The 18,858-nt window shown below is 36.6% G+C and overlaps 1 long non-coding RNA gene across 1 annotated transcript in view; it reads left to right on the forward strand.

The window, feature by feature from the left end:
• LOC107545512 (uncharacterized) overlaps window positions 1–18,858 on the forward strand; it is a 475,896-nt gene that overhangs the window by 166,939 nt on the left and 290,099 nt on the right. The window contains exon 3 of the long non-coding RNA XR_001604041.2: window positions 6,292–6,333. This is a non-coding gene — a long non-coding RNA (uncharacterized LOC107545512). The remainder of the gene's footprint in view (window positions 1–6,291; window positions 6,334–18,858) is intronic.

Below are 18,858 nucleotides of genomic sequence, written 5' to 3' on the forward strand. Positions count from 1 at the left end.
CCTCTCTCTCCCTTCCTCTCTCTCTTAAATCAATAAACACATATCCTCAGGTGAAGATGAAAAAAAAGTACAATTTGGCACCCAGGTTGATAGCGGTCCCTTCAAACTAAGGATCAGTGCCTGATAAATAAACTAATAGCTCACCTAGAGAGAGACCACTTTACAGATACTGTTGAACTGAATAATATTCATTATGAGATTATTCAGATAGTCATCATTCCCAGTGAAGATAAGTGACTTGGCTAAGTACGCAGGTTAATAATTGGGAGAACTAGTACCTAATCCTATTACCCTAATCCCACATCATCACTGTATCCACTGTGCCTTAAGGAATTTCAGCCTTCAATACATTATTGTTTGAATAATAAAATAATATTTAAAGGGGGTCAGTTTTCTGAAATGTATATATGTATCTATATTCTCTCTGCCCCAGTGACTCTATGTTTAGAAAAATTTAATTTAGATAAAGTTTAGTCCTCTGAGGAGGTGAAATGGAAATTAATCTTTAAGTATTTCAGTGATCACGGAAGGCCAAGTAGTACATGATGAGTCAAGGTTGCCTGCTGTGGAGTGCCCTGTGGCCTGCAGCTCCTGACTCCTGATGTCCATAGTGCTGCCAACACAAGGGCACTTATCTTAGTGGCTCCAACCCATTTCTCTGTTTAAGTAAAAACAGAATACTTATTCTCAGAATAAGTAAAAAAAAAAGAGATTAACACATTTCTTCTCTGGAATAAAACATTGCTTTTGCTTGTGAAGGAAATACATGGTCATGGCAGAAAATAATTAGAAAATACAGAAAATATATAGAAGAAAATCAACACTCAGAGATAACCACCAAGATAATTTTCATATATTTTATTTTTAATTAATTAATTAATTAATTAACATATTTTTGTTCAAAGTATTACAGATGTCCCTTTTTCTCCCCAATGACCCGTTCCACCCCATCCCACCCCCCTCCTCAGTCCCTCTCTGCACCATTGTCCGTGTCCTTGGGTTGTGCATATATGCATATAACTTCTTTGGTTAATCTCTCCCCATCCACCCATCCATCTTCCTCCATCCCTCTGAGATTTGTCAGTCTGATCCATGCTTCCATGTCATTGAATCATTTCTATTCATCAGTTTATTAAGTTCTTTAGATTCCACATATAAGTGAGATCATGTGATGTTTGTCTTTTGCTGCTTGGCTTATTTTGCTTAGCATAATATTCTCCAGGTCCTTCCATACTGTTCCCAAGAGTACAAGATCCTTCCTCTTTACAGCTGCATAGTATTCCATAGTGTAAATGTCCCACAGCTTTTTTATCCGCTCGTCTACTACTGATGGGCACTTGGGCTGTTTCCAGATCTTAGCTATTGTAAATTGTGCTGCTATGAACATAGGGGTGCATATATTCTTTCTGATTAGTGTTTCAGGATTCTTAGGATATATTTTTAGAAATGGGATCACTGAGTCAAAAGGCAGGTCAATTTTTAATCTTTTGAGGAACCTCCACACTGTTTTCCATAGAGGCTGCACCAATCTGCATTCCCACCAGCAGTGTACCAGGGTTCCCCTTTCTCCACACCCTCACCAGCACTTGGCTTTGGTTGATTTGTTGTTGATGGAGCCATTTTTACAGGTGTGAAGTGATAATGGCAGATTGGCACCCATGACCATTTGCCATTTACAATGTCTTCTTCATTTCTGAAAGTAAGAATTTTCTAAACTTCCACTTGGTGATCATAGTCCAACAAGGTTTTAGACAGTTTCATTACAGTAAAACAATGTATGTACCTTATCACAAGGAGATAGAGTAAAATACGGTATTGCCTTAGTCTTTACGTCTTATGTCATGAGATATTTTGTGATACCTCTATTAGGAAATAAAGGAAGACTAGCCCTTGCTCCTCCAAAGGGGAAAGGAAAGCTGTAACTGGATATCAGCAGTGTCAATTATTTTTAATGTAAAAGAGTGAAGTAGTTACCAGGGCATATTCACAGATTATTAATGTAGGAATATTTTTTCTCCCTGACCCTGTAAGATGGTAGAGGGCTATGCCAAAAAATCCCTTATGACTCATGCTTTTCTCTTAGAATTCTGAGTATTTTACTAACTTATAAAAAGAGATTATTTATTTTAGGGGGAGGGAGATGGAAAGGAGGTTGGGAGAGTAAAGGGACCTGATTTGGGGGGTTAATTGAATTCTATACAATGAAATCCTGTGATATCCTTATCTTTTCACCTAAAATTATGAAATTTTCTTAATAGTCCAATGCAATTAAATTGTCTGTGTAAACATGGTTACAAATAAAATCACAATATTTTTTTACCTGTGAAAGAAACTCAATTTCTCTCATCTATTATAAGATATAATAGCATATGTTTCTTTTTGTGGGAGACAGAGGCTAGTACAAATAGTAGTGAAATGGGTTATCAGAGTACATAAATGTTTAATGGCATCTGTTGATATATCCTTTTGAGAGATTCCCAGAAGTGAAATAACTGGGTGAGAGGGAACAAATATTTTTAAGAGTTTGATACACGGTGGCAAGTTGCTTTCCAATTTATACTACCACCAGTAATGGGTGATGATAGCAATTTCATCACACCTGCTCATTACTGTCGACGCAAAACAAAATAACACAAGGCTTACTTTATTAAAAAGGTATTATTTTCCTTGAGTAGACAAATACCCTCAAATACGGATATAGGCCAAGCTGTTCTCAGTAATTAAAATCTTTGTGATAGTCTCTTTCTTCAGGTCAGGAAAGGATCACTTTGGGAGTACATTTGCGGAGGCAGGAAAGGGAAACTGTGTCCACTGATAGACAACCCCTTGAAACCTGGGAACATCAAGAGAGCATTAGTTATGCAGGAAGCCCACAAAAGAGACAGATAAATGTTAAGTGGAAAATGGGATAAATGTTAAGTTGTGTAGAGCTATTCTGAAACTTTGGAAATTACTGATTGTATTAGTGTTCTTACCTGGCATAACAGTGCCACAGACTGAAGGCTTAAACAACAGGAAAAAAAATGTTTCTCATGATTCTAGAGGCTAGATGTTTAAGATGAAGGTGTCTGCAGGGTTATTTTCTTCCGGGGGCTTCTCTCCTGGGCTTGTAGATGGCCAGCTTCTCTTTGAGTCTTCTAGTCACAGTAAATTTGGGCCCATTGTAATGTCCTCATTTTAACCTAATTATCTTTTAAAAGGCTATCTCCAAATATAGTTACATTGTGAGGTACTAGGGCAGGAGTGGGTAACGTCCTGTCCAGAAGTCATTTGCTCTGGCCCTGCCAAGGCAAGTGCAGGTGGGACTCAAAATTCAATAAATCTAGGAGCTTTTTTCATAGCTAATTTTTAAGTTGATAATTTTGTATGGCCTTCGAATGATGTTATAAATATCCAAATGGCCCTTGGCAGAAAAAAGATTCCCCACCCCTGTACTAGAGGCTAGAATTTCAATGCATGAATTTTGAGGGGGACAAAATTCTTCCCATAACACTAATGCATTAAAATTTTTGTTTCTCTTTAAAATATTATGTGCACTATACTATTCATGATGCCTCTCTATTTGTTCAGTAATTGTTATGGCATAATCACTATTTTTTATGAGAGAAAAGTATGTTGCACACCAGGATTATTCTGAATTTGTTTTGAATCTTTATGTTCACAAACACACCTGGTTATATAATAAGCAGACACAAAGAATAAAATTTAGTAATAGCTGTATTTGATTTCTTAAGTTCAGTTTGCACACTATAAATAGCATCCTTCATTCCAATACAGCATATCTATTGAACTTGCTCCTTAAATTGGGTCATACATCAGTAGGGAAATGAAAATGGAGTGACAATTTCCTCCAAGATAGGTTGAAAAGTAAGTTGCTTTAGGACTGAACATTTCAATAAGGTTATGTGGAGTAACTCTGCCACTATCCTTATGATCTTTTGACAGCTTTGACAGGGAGAAATGATGTAGCCTGGAGAACGGCTTCCATGGTAAGCTCCATGGCTTATGCTTACAAATTTGACATATGTGATACAGTTAGTTGCATTTCAGTCAGAAAATGGATATATCCAATTTTGTCCATTAAAGACAAAGTTGTTGTATACTTTACAACATGAATAAGGTATAGACAATAAAATTTAAATGCAGCTTCTAAATGCATGCACTCACTCATGCATAAATTAACAACTATTTACTCGGCATTTTTGAAGAAATAGAGATAAGGCATGATGTAAGATGTTGACTTTGATATATCTGGAGATTGTATAGATATACTGAAGAGTCACTTAATGGATACTGATAATTATTAAGGTGTGAGAAAAAACAAAGTCTTGATCAACTCTAAAGCATTTATATTGGGCATAGGGACTTATGTCATTGTGATATTCATTTTAATTTATTTTAAAGTAAGATAGTGATTAGTCTGGTGAAATGATTATTGACTTAGATCTAGTTTTGTAATCACATCTCTTGTTGTGCTCAAAACATAGGAAGGATAGGTAGGTCCCCAGGCATTGCACTGCTGTTTGGCCATTTCCAAGTTTGCTCTAAATTGAATTGCAGCAATAACAACATAAACAACACACTGTGATTCTTTCCCTCCTGGTTTCCCCAGTACATTGTTTTAGCTATAGAAATACATCTGTAATTAATAAATGGTTTTAAGGAATTAATCCCCACCCCACCCCAGCCAATTTTTGGCCTTTGCACAAAAGATCCTTGAAGACAATCAACAAAGTGAAACCTGGTATGTTTTTTAGGTTGTATATTGCACTTAATCAGTATCAAGGACGTGCATGTTGGCTAGTAATCCAGGCATCAACATTTATTTTCTTGTATACATGACCCATGGACACAGACAATAGTGTGGTGAAGGCCTGGGGCAGGGGCGACAGGTGGGAGCGAGGTAGAAGGGGTCAATGGGGGTGAAAAAGAGGGCATCTGTAATACTTTCAACAATAAATATAAATTTTAAAAAATTAAAAAATAAACATAGGAAGTGTGACATTTCTAGTTTTGGCCACAAAATAAAGAATTTGGCCTACATTTATAAATGTGTATATGTGTGTGTATTTTTAAGCAACAAAATCCTGTCATTAAACATTACCTTATGTAGACTCTTTAAGTCGGTGTGTGTGCTCTGCTTCAGTAATGGCTGAGGGGACATTCTGGAATGATAAATAGGGGATTCTCATGTGTACCAACACACATTGAGGGTTCCTAAACAATGGGTGAAAGAAGGGTTCAAACTGTGAATCCCCTAATTCATAGTTTGAATTCAGTTTACTTGGTTATCCACTCAGGTGACTTCAAAAGCTAAACTTCGGAGAGCTTTAAATATGGAAGAAACATTTATTTTTATTTCTACTCTATGGATGCTATTTATCATTCGTGGTAAAACTTCTATTCCAAACTATGGGTAAGAGGTCACAAAAGAAGTTTATTTCTTCTAATTTTTCCTGAAATCTAGACATTTCAATCAGATAGGACTCCAAAAAATATGAGCAAAGTGAGTAGTTCTTCCATTTTACATTATTGAAGTTTTTGTAATTTGTATTCTCACATTTGCAGTGAGAGTTCTTAGATCTGAGCTGTTAGGTAGGTGGGCCTCTGAGCATATCTCGGGAGGTGGCACTGCATCTCAGAGAATACTAAACAGGAAGAAATGACAGAGATGCTGGGCTTCAGGGCAGCGAAACCTGATTCTTTGTCCTCTCCTGATTTGTAAAGTACCGAAGCTCAGTTGAACGTATTTAAATATATTATCTGCACATACATTGTAGTTTTACTGCCGAAAATTTTGAAACATTATCATTGTGTTAACTTTAGTTGGTGTTCCACTGCCCTTTTTTGATGAACAAATATCATAAGACTTTTATCATCATAAAACCTGTGTAACCTGCTTCTTCATCGTCCTGTTTGGAGCCTAATCATTCATGTAGCATTTTTGAAAAGTGATATCTGAGCTTTTGCCTAAAATCGACCTTTGTGTATTAGGAACTGAATCTGTTTCTATATTTCTCTCTGGGGAAAAAAGTTTATTTCAGGACATAAAGGAACAGAGCTCCTTTGGAGTTTCAGACTGAGAAGTATATCAGACTATCTTCTTCCATCCTTTCTTTCCTTACTGAACTTTAGCCAATAAGACAAAAGATAGACCATCTTTTTGAAGTTAATGGACAGATACACCTGAGCAATGGTTGAGGTTTAAGCCATTTCTTGTATTGGTATTTTGCAATCGGTTTATTATACTAAGTATACTAATTAAGAATGTATATTTGTTTATTCCATTAGGTTCCTGTCCTGAGACCACAGCAGGATGTGCCTTGGACAAAGGTATGCACATTTTAAATGTATTTGAAATTATCTCCACAAGTAAAGTGTAAAAATGTTAGGATAATAACAACATTGTTGTCACATGCTTAGATATGTGAAATTGTAGTACATGTTCATGTATGTCATACACACACTTACCTCTGAAAAACATATGATACTAGGGAGAAAACATCAGAATCAAAAATCTGATTATCAAATGCATGCTGCAGCCTGGGCACAGAAAACCTTAATCCATACAGCATCTATTCAAAGAACTGTTATCACTAATGCCCTTCAACGTAAAACCATAGAACTACCCGTTGAAAGGTTGGTGGAAGGTGTTTATCATAGTCTTTAATAGCTCTGATGAATATTATTGAAATAGGATATATGTGAATCAAATTGTCAGTCAAGAACTATTTAGGAGTGTCTAAAACTTGGGTAACCAAACAGTGAAATTACTTCAAAGCTCTAGATCAATTTGAAGAGGGAACAAAGAGGACAATAAACATATAAATGAGTAAGAAATATATAAATGCACTGCATGAAAGGTAAGGGGGATGGCGCAAGGCCAATACGAAGATGCCTGTGATTTCAAAATGGAATTCTGTTGTTAACCTGTGAACAGGGGTCACCGTAAAGATCATGAATTGTAGTAACCTTGACTCCCAAGAGGGAGCTGAAAATAAAATAGGTATGATGAATAAAAAGTGCACAGTGGGAACTCTGAGTAAAGACCAAAGGGAACTAAGATGCTTAGGGACCGTGGTGGAGAAAAATGAAGACTGATGAAATGAGTTTTATGTATGGAACTAGCAAAACCAGTCCTGTTCTGTGGATGAAGTAGCAACGGAAAAAGAATACTTAAACTAGCACGTAAAGAATTTAAGTGAGCTTGAGGAGAAGTATTGAGAAGCTTGATGCCATTTCTCTGGAGGTATTTAAATAGCAAATAGATTGACAAATGTCTCTATAGTTTCTCTAAGGCTTCTCTAGGTCATTTGTCCTAATCAGGGGCCTTCCAACCCCAGGCAGAAAGTGGTGAGGTGGTGCTTTATTTTTGTGCATGACATGGTAATTATACATTGGAAAGGAAAATGCAGACATATCTGCTATCATTAGTAATAATTCAGGCCTATTTTATTTTATGCAAACATAATATTTAGGGAAATATACTTGCATACACATATTTATAATTTAAGTTTGGCTCAAACTATACTCTGCATGTTCTGCCATGTCACTCTTATGTGAAAAAATAAAGTGTTCTGTAAGCATATCTTTTTGCATACATGGATAATTTTCTGAGATTTTAAAATTGAAACACACTCCCAGATTTTTTTTGTTCCTATTTTTTAATATAACTTTCCTTTTAGTCATTTTCAGTCCCTGTTTTGAGACTTGTGTGACTTAGAGCATCCAAGGAAAACATGCCAGCCGATGTGCACCGGCAGACCGGGAATGGATGGCTCTGGGCACAAATCTCTGTTGTGTCAAGGCTTTAGCATGACATTTGGCAGGAAACTAAATCAAACATAGCACAGTGCAAATAATCTTGGTTTCCCACAGATGCTCAGCCCCAACCTTGAGGCTGCCATTCTCTCTGATATTTCGAGGAAACAATATTTCTGGCAATGAACTGAAAACTAGGTGTTCTCATAGTTTGAAGAAGTAGGAGAATCGTGGCTTTGAAAGGGGACCTTCCTGGGGTTGAAGGGCAACTCTGTCATTAAGCAGCTATGGAATCCTAGACAGGTTACCTCAAATAGAAAGTAAATTTTCTAATAATTGTCACAGGGGTTGCGTGGGTCTTAAAATGACATAATGATCATAGAGCACCTCTAATATCTGTTGCATAATAAACACCAAAACAATATTATTTTATTCTTTTCAATTTTTGTAATGAGTTGGATATTATGTTAAACTTAATAATCATCTTCGTCATTACTTGGACAGAAGAGGAATGACTCTGATATGCATGTGTAAGATTAGGATTTTGTCAGCATGCTCAGTAACATTTGTCATTATCTTTGGGTGGGCACTCTTTCCTGAGGAAAAAAATGTTATTGCAAACTTCTTAATTATTTTTTACATTTAGTTATTTTTTAAGAGTTGCACATGATACAAAGTGTCTTCATGTAGGAGAATGTTTGAATGTCTTTAATTTTAGGTTTTGTTAGTGTGGTCAGAGATGGGAAACTGCATTGTAAAATGTAGATGTTTTATACAAATTACACCCCCATAGCATGCCCAAAATATCTTCTTAGTTTAGTTCAATAGTTTGCCAGTTTCCTTACTGAGAAATTACTGTGTGTCATATACTCTATTAGGTGCTAAGGTTACAAAGAAGATGTGCTCTCTGCCTTCAAGGGAATGAGAACAGAGGATACATTTGGCACGTGGTACTAAATATCTAAATGCATAATTTTAACACAATGTGGTAACATACTTCAATGGAGAGGTGCCAGTGGAGGAGTCATGTAGAACAGTCATTTTAATCAACCTGGCTTCCTGGAGGGGTTGACACTTCAGCCTTCTTGAAAGGTGATGATGAACTGAGCGGATATTAGTCAACTTTAGAGAATGAGGGTGGGAAGAGCTTAAGAATAAAGGCAGGGAAGTCAGTTGGCTATCTACTGTTTGAATGAAAACAGAGATAGTAATAATAAAGGTATAGATTTGAAACTGAGAAGTGAAACCCTCCCACATTGTTCTTGAAGGTATAGATTTGAAGGTGTATTTAGGCTACTTTTACCGAATTAAGGTTGATTGATGTGCAGTAGTGCTTAACATGGTGTTATTTATAACGTGATAATGAGAAACAAATTAACTAATGGGGAACCTATTGAATAAATTAATATTTATAAGATATTTTGCCTATAAAAATTAATGATTTGGGAAAGAATTTGAAGAGACTGTCTCTAAAAAAAACACGTCAAACTGTGAAATAATATTGCAGTATTATTCCTCTTTTATACATACGCTTTTAAACGTTTCTGTATATATAACACAGAAACACACAGATATTCATATACGCTTTTGTTATGAGACAGAGTTCAAAGAGAACACACAGAAAAATAGTGGAAGAAAACACATCTAAAATAATTAAAGGTGATTATCTCTATGTAGTAGGTATATGTGTGGTCTTTATTTTTTTTGAAACTTTGTTGTGTGTTTTACATTATATATGGCGATCGTGGTCAACACATTCTAATATGAATCCTGACTCCTGGTTTTCATACCTTTGTGTGACCGCCTCCCTTTGAGTATGGACAGGACCTCTGACTTGCTTCTGACCAGTAGAACATGGAGAAGGTGACAGGATATAACTCCCGAGATTATGTTACGTTAGATGGCAAAGATGATGGAATGGCTGTCCCATGAGTATATTAGATTAGTTCTTGCTCCTGCAGAAACTTGAAGAAGCAAGGTGCCCATTGTCCAAGCGGGACAATGGAAAGAGCCATATGACAAGTAAATGTGACAGCCCCTATGAACTCAGGGCTGTCTCTAGGAGCTGATCATGACCTCCGCTAGCAGCCGCAAGAAGTCAAGTACCTCTCTCCTTCAGTCACATGAAAATAAATTCTTCCAACAACTTGATATGCTTGTGTGAATGAAAAAAATATGTCTCTGCCCCAGTTCCTGGCACAGAGCTCCTAAATCCCTTGAAATTTCCTGCATGATGTCTTTTGTACTAGTTAGGTGACTCTGGTGGACTTTTGGGTAACTTCATGATGCACACCGGTCACTAAAATGAGCAAACCATGGTGAGAAGCTTGTAACTTTCTGTCCCTTCTCCCATATTTCAGGAATTGGAGATGGTCAGTCAGGCCTACATGATGAAGACTCCATAAAAATCTTAAAAAAATAAATAAATACAGGGTTTGTTTAGCTTACGGGCTGTTGAATACATTCACCAGCTGGGACGGTGGCACACCCCGGCTCCTTGGCAGCACACTCCAACTCCTGTTTTCAGGACCCTTTTGTACCTCACCATATATATCTCTTCATCTTGCTGTTTACTCATGGTTTGTAATAAACCATGTAGTCTAGTAAGTAAACTATTTTTCTGAGTTCTATGAGCCACTCTAGCAAATTAATAGAACTTGAGAGGAGGGTCATGGGAACCTATGATTGGTAGCTGGTTGGTTAGAAGCTCAGGTAACAACAACCTGGACATGGGATTGGCATCTGAAGTGGGAGTGTATGGGGGGTGGGTGGCTATTCTTATGTGACTGAGCCCTTAAACTATGAGATCTGTGCTAACTCCGGTTAGTGTTGGAATTGGATTGAGTTGCAGGAGACCTAGTTGCTATCTGAGACATGCTTAATGTAAGAAAAAAACAAAACACAAAAAACCCACATATCTGGTGTCAGAAGTATTGTGAGTCTGAGAGTAAAAAAAAAAAAAAAAAAAGAGAAAAGAAGAAAAATGCAGCATTTTTCCCATACAAGTTGGAAGTGGATGCATTGACCGTGAAACTTCCAGATAGGAACCCAGCCTCATCTTACATTTTGATTGCAGCCTTGCAAAGAACGAAGCCAAGTCATGCCTGGACCTAACCACAGAAACTGTGTCTTATTTCAAGCTGTTAATTTGTGGTAATTTCTTACAGAGCAAAGGAAACTAATTGCTGTGGTCCCAGTCGTATCCTCCCCAAACTTATATGTTGACACCTTAAGTCCTAATGTGACTATTTCTAGTTAGGGCTTTTAGGGAGATAGTCAAGGTTAAATGAGGACATAAGGGTAGGTTCCTGATCTGAGAGGATTGGTGGTCTATGAGAGGATTCTCTCTCCTTCTCCTTCTCTCTCTTTCCTGCTCTCTCTTGCTGCTCTCTCTCCACACACGCAAGAAGAAATCACACGAACACACACGATGATGGCTGCCTACAAAACAGTAGGCTCAGAATGATACCTACCCGCCCTCTCTACATCCCTGACAACATTTAGTGTTGTCACTAATTTTTTATTTTGTTTTAGCCATTCTCATAGGTGTGAGGTGATATCTCATTGTGGTTTTAATTTGCATCTCTCTGATGATTAGTGACGTTGAGCATTTTCTCATATGTCTCTTGGTCATCAGTAGGTCCTCTTTGGAGAAGTGTCTGTTCAGGTTCTTTGCCCATTTTTTAATTGAATTGTTTGTCTTCCTGGTGTTGAGTTGTATACATTCTAAGAAAAACTTGTTTAAGTCCAGAAGCTGCTATGCTAAAAATGTCAGGATGCCAAATCTACATACTCCTGCATATTTTGTTTTATAATAAAATTTAAACAGTCTTATGCACACATAGAAGAGGTACCGTTTGCATAACACTTAACTAAAAAGTAAATATTAAATGTTTTCAAATAGAATATAAAAGACGTAATTGCATAGCTTCCTTTGCACTTTTTTCTATTTTGAGCAAATGCTCAGGAAATGATCATGAAGGAAGTTCCAGTAAACTGCCCTGTTTTTATTATATTGCCTGAATCCCTGTGAAGTTGTGTTGACGTACTAAATAGGCCATCCATGTGAAAATAATTCCATAATAAACATTCTTTTTAGAGCTTTGAAGAAAACAGTAATTCTATAAAGATGTTTTATGAAACCCATTCCTGTAGAAATGCTCAAGGTAAAACACGTTCCTTGGAAAAAGTAATTCGAGAAATGCTACGTACCACACCCCTATGTACTCCATTACCCTATGGGAGATTTAGCACATCTATCAGCATGATAGAGACATTGAAAATTTCTGCAGTAGAAAGTTATTAATTTTGTTTGATCAAGAAAAAATTTGGCACTAATCTAGCCATGTTTGATTCCATGTTCCACTATTTTTTAAATTGAGGTAAAAATCACATAAAATAAAATTAACCACTTAAGGTGAACATCTCAGTGAAATTTAGCACATTAGCAATATATTCCCAACTTCTATCAAGTTCCAAAACATTTCATCACCCCAAAGGAAACCATTGTACCCATTAGGTAGTTGTTCCCCATTCCTCCATCCCCCACATGCTCCACTGTGATAAATTGTGTGGACCTCCTACTTGCTCTCCTTGAGACTCAGCCTCCTCGGTATTACTAGAAAAACAGGAATGGCTTCTACCTTCTATGGTGGTTGTAACATTTCAGTAAAATAATCTATGAAGTGCACTTAGAACATTGTACGTATTAAAATACTTAATTAAAATGTTAAGTAAAATGCTAAACCTATTTGATTGTTTTTTGCATCCAAGGGGAAAATTGTTCAAGAAAGCGCTCTCTGAAAAATGCAGATAGAGTCAACAGAACAGGCAGAGCCTGAGAGAGAACCACAAGCATTGGGTTAGATGTTAATGCATCTCACATAAGACTGGTGCTCCATGAGACCCACAATTAGCACCCATGCTTATCTCTGTCTTTCCATATAAGGTTTGTGGCTAACATGATTTCCAGGTAGAAATTAGGGCAGAGAGATGCTGAGGGAAGAGGAATATAGTGGTTTTGTGGGGGAGGATGCTTTTCTTCGCAACATAGTCGGAGATAAAACAGCTGACAGGAGCTCTGATTTAGGTCCAATTATTTTCCAGTTGATATCATAGGTATGCATGATTATGAGATCTTTTAAAGTGTCACTGACATTGAAAAGCAAATTATAATATGTAAAAATATAATATAAAATTATATATGAGCACATATTTATATTTGTCTATGTAAATATATGTAAATTTAATTATAGGTATAATCTGTATGAATGGAATCCCATTCTACAGTGTGGATAGCTCTAGAATAATGTTCACCAGAATGAGAGAAAGTGATTGCCGCTCTGTGTCAGAACTTCGGGTGTCTTTCATTTGCCCCTGTATCCTTTCTTTAATTTGTTGAAATTTTCATATGACTATGTGCTGTCTTACTAACAGAAACAAAGCAATAAACTTTATTTACTAGTAGAGATATATTGCAACCATACCTTGTTTGATGTTTTTACCCAATTTGTCTTGATAATTCAGGGGAGAACAAACACTTAAAATATATCAAAGTGATCTTGAACCTGAAACAGGTTAGCTTGCCTCCAGGAGCCCGCAGAAGAAAAAAGCAGCAGTTTGCAGAATACCGCCCCCCCCCCTTTTTTCTATAAATACAGATTGTTCTTGAACCTGCGTAACGTACAGCAGACTGGAACTATCAACTCCTCCTTCTTCTCTTTATAGTTCAATCTACCCAAATTTTCCCCGAATCTCCTTTTCCCCAAACCAGGATTACACTATTATTTGCAAATTTTACAAAAGATAACATACTCTCTCAGCTTCCAGGGAGAGAAGAGTTATCACCCCTTACTACACTGGAAAGTTTTATTTCCTGTTCCCGATTTTCTGCAATCTGTACTAGTTTTCATTTGTCTCCTGAACCAAAGGATGTAAACTCCTGTACTGGTTCTCAGCCCTGGATGTCTTCATAGGAATCATCTGGGTGCTTTGTTTAACATGCAGACCTTGGTCCCACCCCAGAGTTTCTTACTGTTTAAGTCTAGACTGAAACCTGAGAACCTGCAGGTTTCCATATTCCAGACTACACTGCCGCATTTGATTCATAGACTGCCTTGAGAAACACTGGACGCTCTATAGCCCTCCATGTTTAACCTGTTTGCAAACCCATGTTTAAAAAACAAATAATTTCTTCCAATCATTTTCTTCTAAAAGCATCTGTAATTCTTTTCAGCTCCTCTCCTTGAAAATGTGTAATTCAGGTAGAACATGACAGTGTATCCATCCTAATAATCACATGGACCATCCTCAAATGCAGAAATAATGGAACATCATTCCATTTCTTTATAGCATGGATATAGTCCAACTGCTCATGACAAGTAGAAGAACCAAATATTCCAATTATATTTTTAATTGAGCTAATGTGACTTCACCATTGCTTATAGTGAATTATTATTTAGTACATAGTATGCAATAACAATAGAACAACATTTAATTTATATAATATATTTAGTTTAGGGTTTTTTTCTTTAAATTTTCTCTGATGAGCTAACACATTTTCCTACAAACATCCCTGAGAAGCAGACAAGAACTGCTATTATTTATCATCATTGCAGAGAGATTGAATCACTGAGCTACTTATTAAGTAACTTGAAGAGGGTCGCAGTCAGTGACTAAATCAGAACAAACACTTCATCTTCTAGCTCCTCAATCAGTAATTTTCTCAACAAATCCTGTTGCATATATCACTTCCTCTAAAAGTTTACAAGTCATTCAATTTTCTGGGAGATTATTCATTATGGGGCATATGAGAATTTATGTCCTCTGGAAGTTTGAAAAGTAGAGATGGGAAATCATATTGAAAGATAGTCCTTTTCAAAATGACTTTTTCATCCCTTGAATGTTCTTGTCACTGTTTCTACCATTCATTCATTAAATCAATATTTACTGAGAATTTTTAATATGTCTAGCACTCTGCTAATAAACTGGACATAAACTTTGATAAACAGATACATAGAAAAACTGTATCATATAATAGTAGCTATATTGCATATAGGTGTTAGGTGCAGAGTGACTTAGGGGGGAAATCTCTGAGTCTATTTGAGAGAGTTGGGGAAGTCTCAGAAACAAGAAAATTTGTGCTAGGTTTGGTAGGAAGGACAAGATTTTACAGGTATTTGTGGTAAGAATAGCGCATAAAAAGGGCAGACCTAATATATACTTTTGTAATTTTTGAATGGCATTTGTGCTACATGGAGACCTTCATTTTTTAGCCTTGGTATCCCCCCAAAAGAACAATATGGATCATACCCAGATATGAGACCTTTAGCACCAGGAGCTCACCACATTAGAACCATCATTATTTTGGCAACCATGTTCATTGAGGACAACAGGCGTCCCTTCATTATAAAATCTATACAGGCTATCTCAAATGGTAAGATTTCATTATATTTTATAGCCAACTAATATGTCATTATATATATATATGTATACATATATGTGATATATATATATCACAGATTTTTTATCCATTAGTCTATTGATAGGCACTTGGGTTGCTTTCATATCTTGGCTATTGTAAATAATGCTGCAATGAACATAGGGATGCATAGATTCTTTCTAATTAATGTATTAGGTTTCTTTGGATATATTCCCAGAAGTGGAATTGCTGGGTCATAAGGTAGTTTCATTTTAAATATTTTTAGGACCCTCTGTACTCTTTTCAATAGTGGCTGCACCAGTCTGCATTCCCACAAACAGTGCATGAAGGTGTTTGGACCTAGAGAGAGTATTATGTTAAATAAAATAAGTCAGACAGAGAAAGACATACCATGTGATTTCATTCATATGTGAAGTCTAAAGAACAGGTTAAATAAACAAAATTGAAATAGAGTAATAGATACAAAAAAAACAAACTAATGTTTGACAAGAGGGGAGGGAGTTGGGATACTGGATGAATATGTAAAGAGATTAAGAAGTACAAATTTGCAGTTACAGAATAGTCATGGAGATGTAAAGGACACCATAGGGACTATAATCAATAATATTGTAATAAATGTGGTGTCAAGTGGGCGCTAAAAATATCAGTGGAACACTTTGTAAAGTATATGGTAATTTAACTGCTATGTTGTGCACCTGAAACTAATACAAAATAATATTGAATGCAAACTGTAATTAATAAATAAAATTTAAGTTTAAAAATGTATACAGGCGAACACAAAATAGAGCTAGTGTTTTTAAATAGTAGAACTAAACAAAGGGAGCCCTCATTTCCTAGGCTGGCCTTGTATGCTTCAGCCTGAAGGACATTTTTGCAACCAAGTTAGAAGTCCTCAAAATATAATGGAAACACTGACAGACACTTAACTATACGAGCTCTGGTGAGTACTGCCATAATTCACTTCATAATACAAATTGATATGTTGTCCAGAGGGATCCCTGCATTGAGGTTATTGAGTGTCTTGAAAAGTTCTGGTTCTGGGCTATGAAGCCACAATGTGAAACTGAATGATTCTTTTTGGATTCTGAACTGGGCCCCTCAATTACAGTCCTGATACCCTTAGGGGAGGAAACATGGAGATGTCCTAAAAAGACTGAGAATATAAAATAATAAACCAAAGTAGAAAAAGCAAACAATGTAGCAAACTTTGTTGTATGAAAAGTCTAATATTTCTTCCCACAAGGTCTACTTAAAAGCTGAGCACAGCAGAGGTGAAAGAGGGCAGCCTGCTTTAAGATAAGTGGGGTTAGTTGTTAAGCAGGTTAAGAGCACACTTTGTATTTGCAAAATCACGTGGAGGGCCAAAGTTCAGTCTTCCCAGTGATCTTGATGGTCAAAGTGTCCTGTGTTTTTTATAATATAATGCAAATGACTTCAATCTGAGGTAGCTGCATTTCCAAATACCATTTAGGGCTGTAATGACTTGTCCTAGAAAGGTCCTGACAGGCTGTGTTTAATGGATCTTCCAAATGATGTAAAAGATTTCTCTAGATGTGTTATAGAGCTTATAATTTCAGTGTAAAAATAATTGCCCTCTGTCCCCACTACTGTTGTCTTCCCCAAATTCATCTTTTGAGGCTCTATTAAAAATGTTATAAAGTTACTTTCTTCTCTCTGGATTCAAGTTGCTCCAACCTTGGTTTTAAGATTCCATGCACAGTGTTGGGGTTCTGACAATTATAAAAGCTACAAAGAATTCTGATAATGAGCCTCACAAAATCCTGAAAGGCACACTCCATTTTCAAGTTAGGAGACAAGGATTCTAATGTCAACTTTTCCAAAGTAAACTATATAACCTTGAGTTCACTATAAACTCAATGGGCCTCAATTTGCTCATCTCTAAAATGAAGGTCACAGATTACCTCTTCTGTCCTTTACTGTTGGTCCATGGCATCATTTAAACCTGCTAATGAATTACTTAAATATCCAACTCCACATTAAGCCTCATGGAAAAGCATAACTGGCAAGATTTTCCTCTCAATTACTTGTGCTAATAGGGGCCAAAGTGGCGTAGATACTTTAAATTCACAGATAATCCCCAAACTTCAATTTAGCTAAGTGTTCTAACCTCCTCTCCTGCCAAACCATTTACAAGGAATTCAAACAATTAGCAAATACTGGCATGAGATTTATCTCCTTTGTAATTTCATCTCTACTGCCGTCACACTAGGATATTTGGATTTTTAAATTTCCAAAAATAGAAATGAGTAAATCAAGTAGAGTGTGCATAATCTACCAACCAGTTTCAAAATATCCCAACACTGTTATGATTATTAATAATAATTTATTAAGAGCTTATCTGAAGTCAGATGTTTTACAGATCCTGTTACTTAAACCCAGAGTCACTTTCATGCCTCTTTCCTGGTTCCTGCTGATTTGGGGGTGATTTTGGCACACCTTGGCTTGTAGCTGCGTCACTCTGACCTCTCCTTCATCTTGACGTGGTGTTCTCTCTGTGTTCCTCTCTTTGCACAGGGTGTTCTTTCCATAAGGACACCAGTCATACCAGATTAGGGACTCATTCTACTTCAATAAGACCTCGTTTTATCTTGATGACCTTTGCAAAATACCCTATTTTCAAATAAGGCCACACTCTGAGGTACTAGGACTTAGGACTTCAAATACATCCATGTTTGGTGAGACACACTTTGATCCATAACAGGTCAGTATTCTTATATAAGAGTTAACTAAGTTTATGACATCAAATTAATTTTTCTAAGGTCAAGAAACCAGTCAGTGGTGGAGCTGGGGTTCACATCCACATCTGATGACTTATTGTTTAGAAAATAATCTTGGGACTCATTCCCGGAGGACTAAGAAATTTGAACATAGTGTTTTTGGTTACTGCAGTGTGGTGCAGAAGATTAAGCAACACTGACCAGCATCCAAGTTTTATTGATGGCACCAGGACTAAATCTGCACTTGTCAGAACTGATTCTTTTTTTTAAAATTAAATTTATTGGGGTGACAATGGTTAATATGAATATAGGTTTCAGGTGTCGGTTTCTGTGTTTAAAGATCTATATATTGGTCTGTGTGCCCACCACCCGAAGTCCTATTTTCCCTGATCACCAAATATTAAGACCCCCTTCAGCCCCACCCCTTCCCTCTGGCAACCACCACACTGCTATTTGTGTCCATGAGTTTCAGTTTTATACCCCACATATGAATGAAATCATATGGTTCTTAGCTTCTTCTGACTGATTTATTTCACTTAGCATAATATTCTCAAGGTCCATTTTAAAGCAGATCTCCATGCCTGGGCAGGAATTAAAACAAAAAAACAAAAAGCCTGGACCTCAGGTTATCTTGGAGGATTTCTATATACATAACAACCCTGAGGAGTCTAACAGTGGAGTGTCCTTGTAAAACAGTTTTTAAATGTTAAGTATTTACTTAACAGGGAATGGGTAAACAGCACCTAGGAGCATTTTTCTGTTTGTGTGTGTGTTTACATTTCATTAAAGTACTGTGGCCCAAGTGGGACAGTGAACATTTGAAGATATATAAAAAGTTGCATTGGAAGATCAAAATTAACTGGCATCATGTTCCCAATTTTTTCCCTCAATTATGCTTTAATGTCCTTAAACAATCAG

The sequence above is a fragment of the Miniopterus natalensis genome, chromosome 12 (assembly GCF_054644295.1).
Source record: "Miniopterus natalensis isolate mMinNat1 chromosome 12, mMinNat1.hap1, whole genome shotgun sequence".
Taxonomy (NCBI): domain Eukaryota; kingdom Metazoa; phylum Chordata; class Mammalia; order Chiroptera; family Miniopteridae; genus Miniopterus; species Miniopterus natalensis.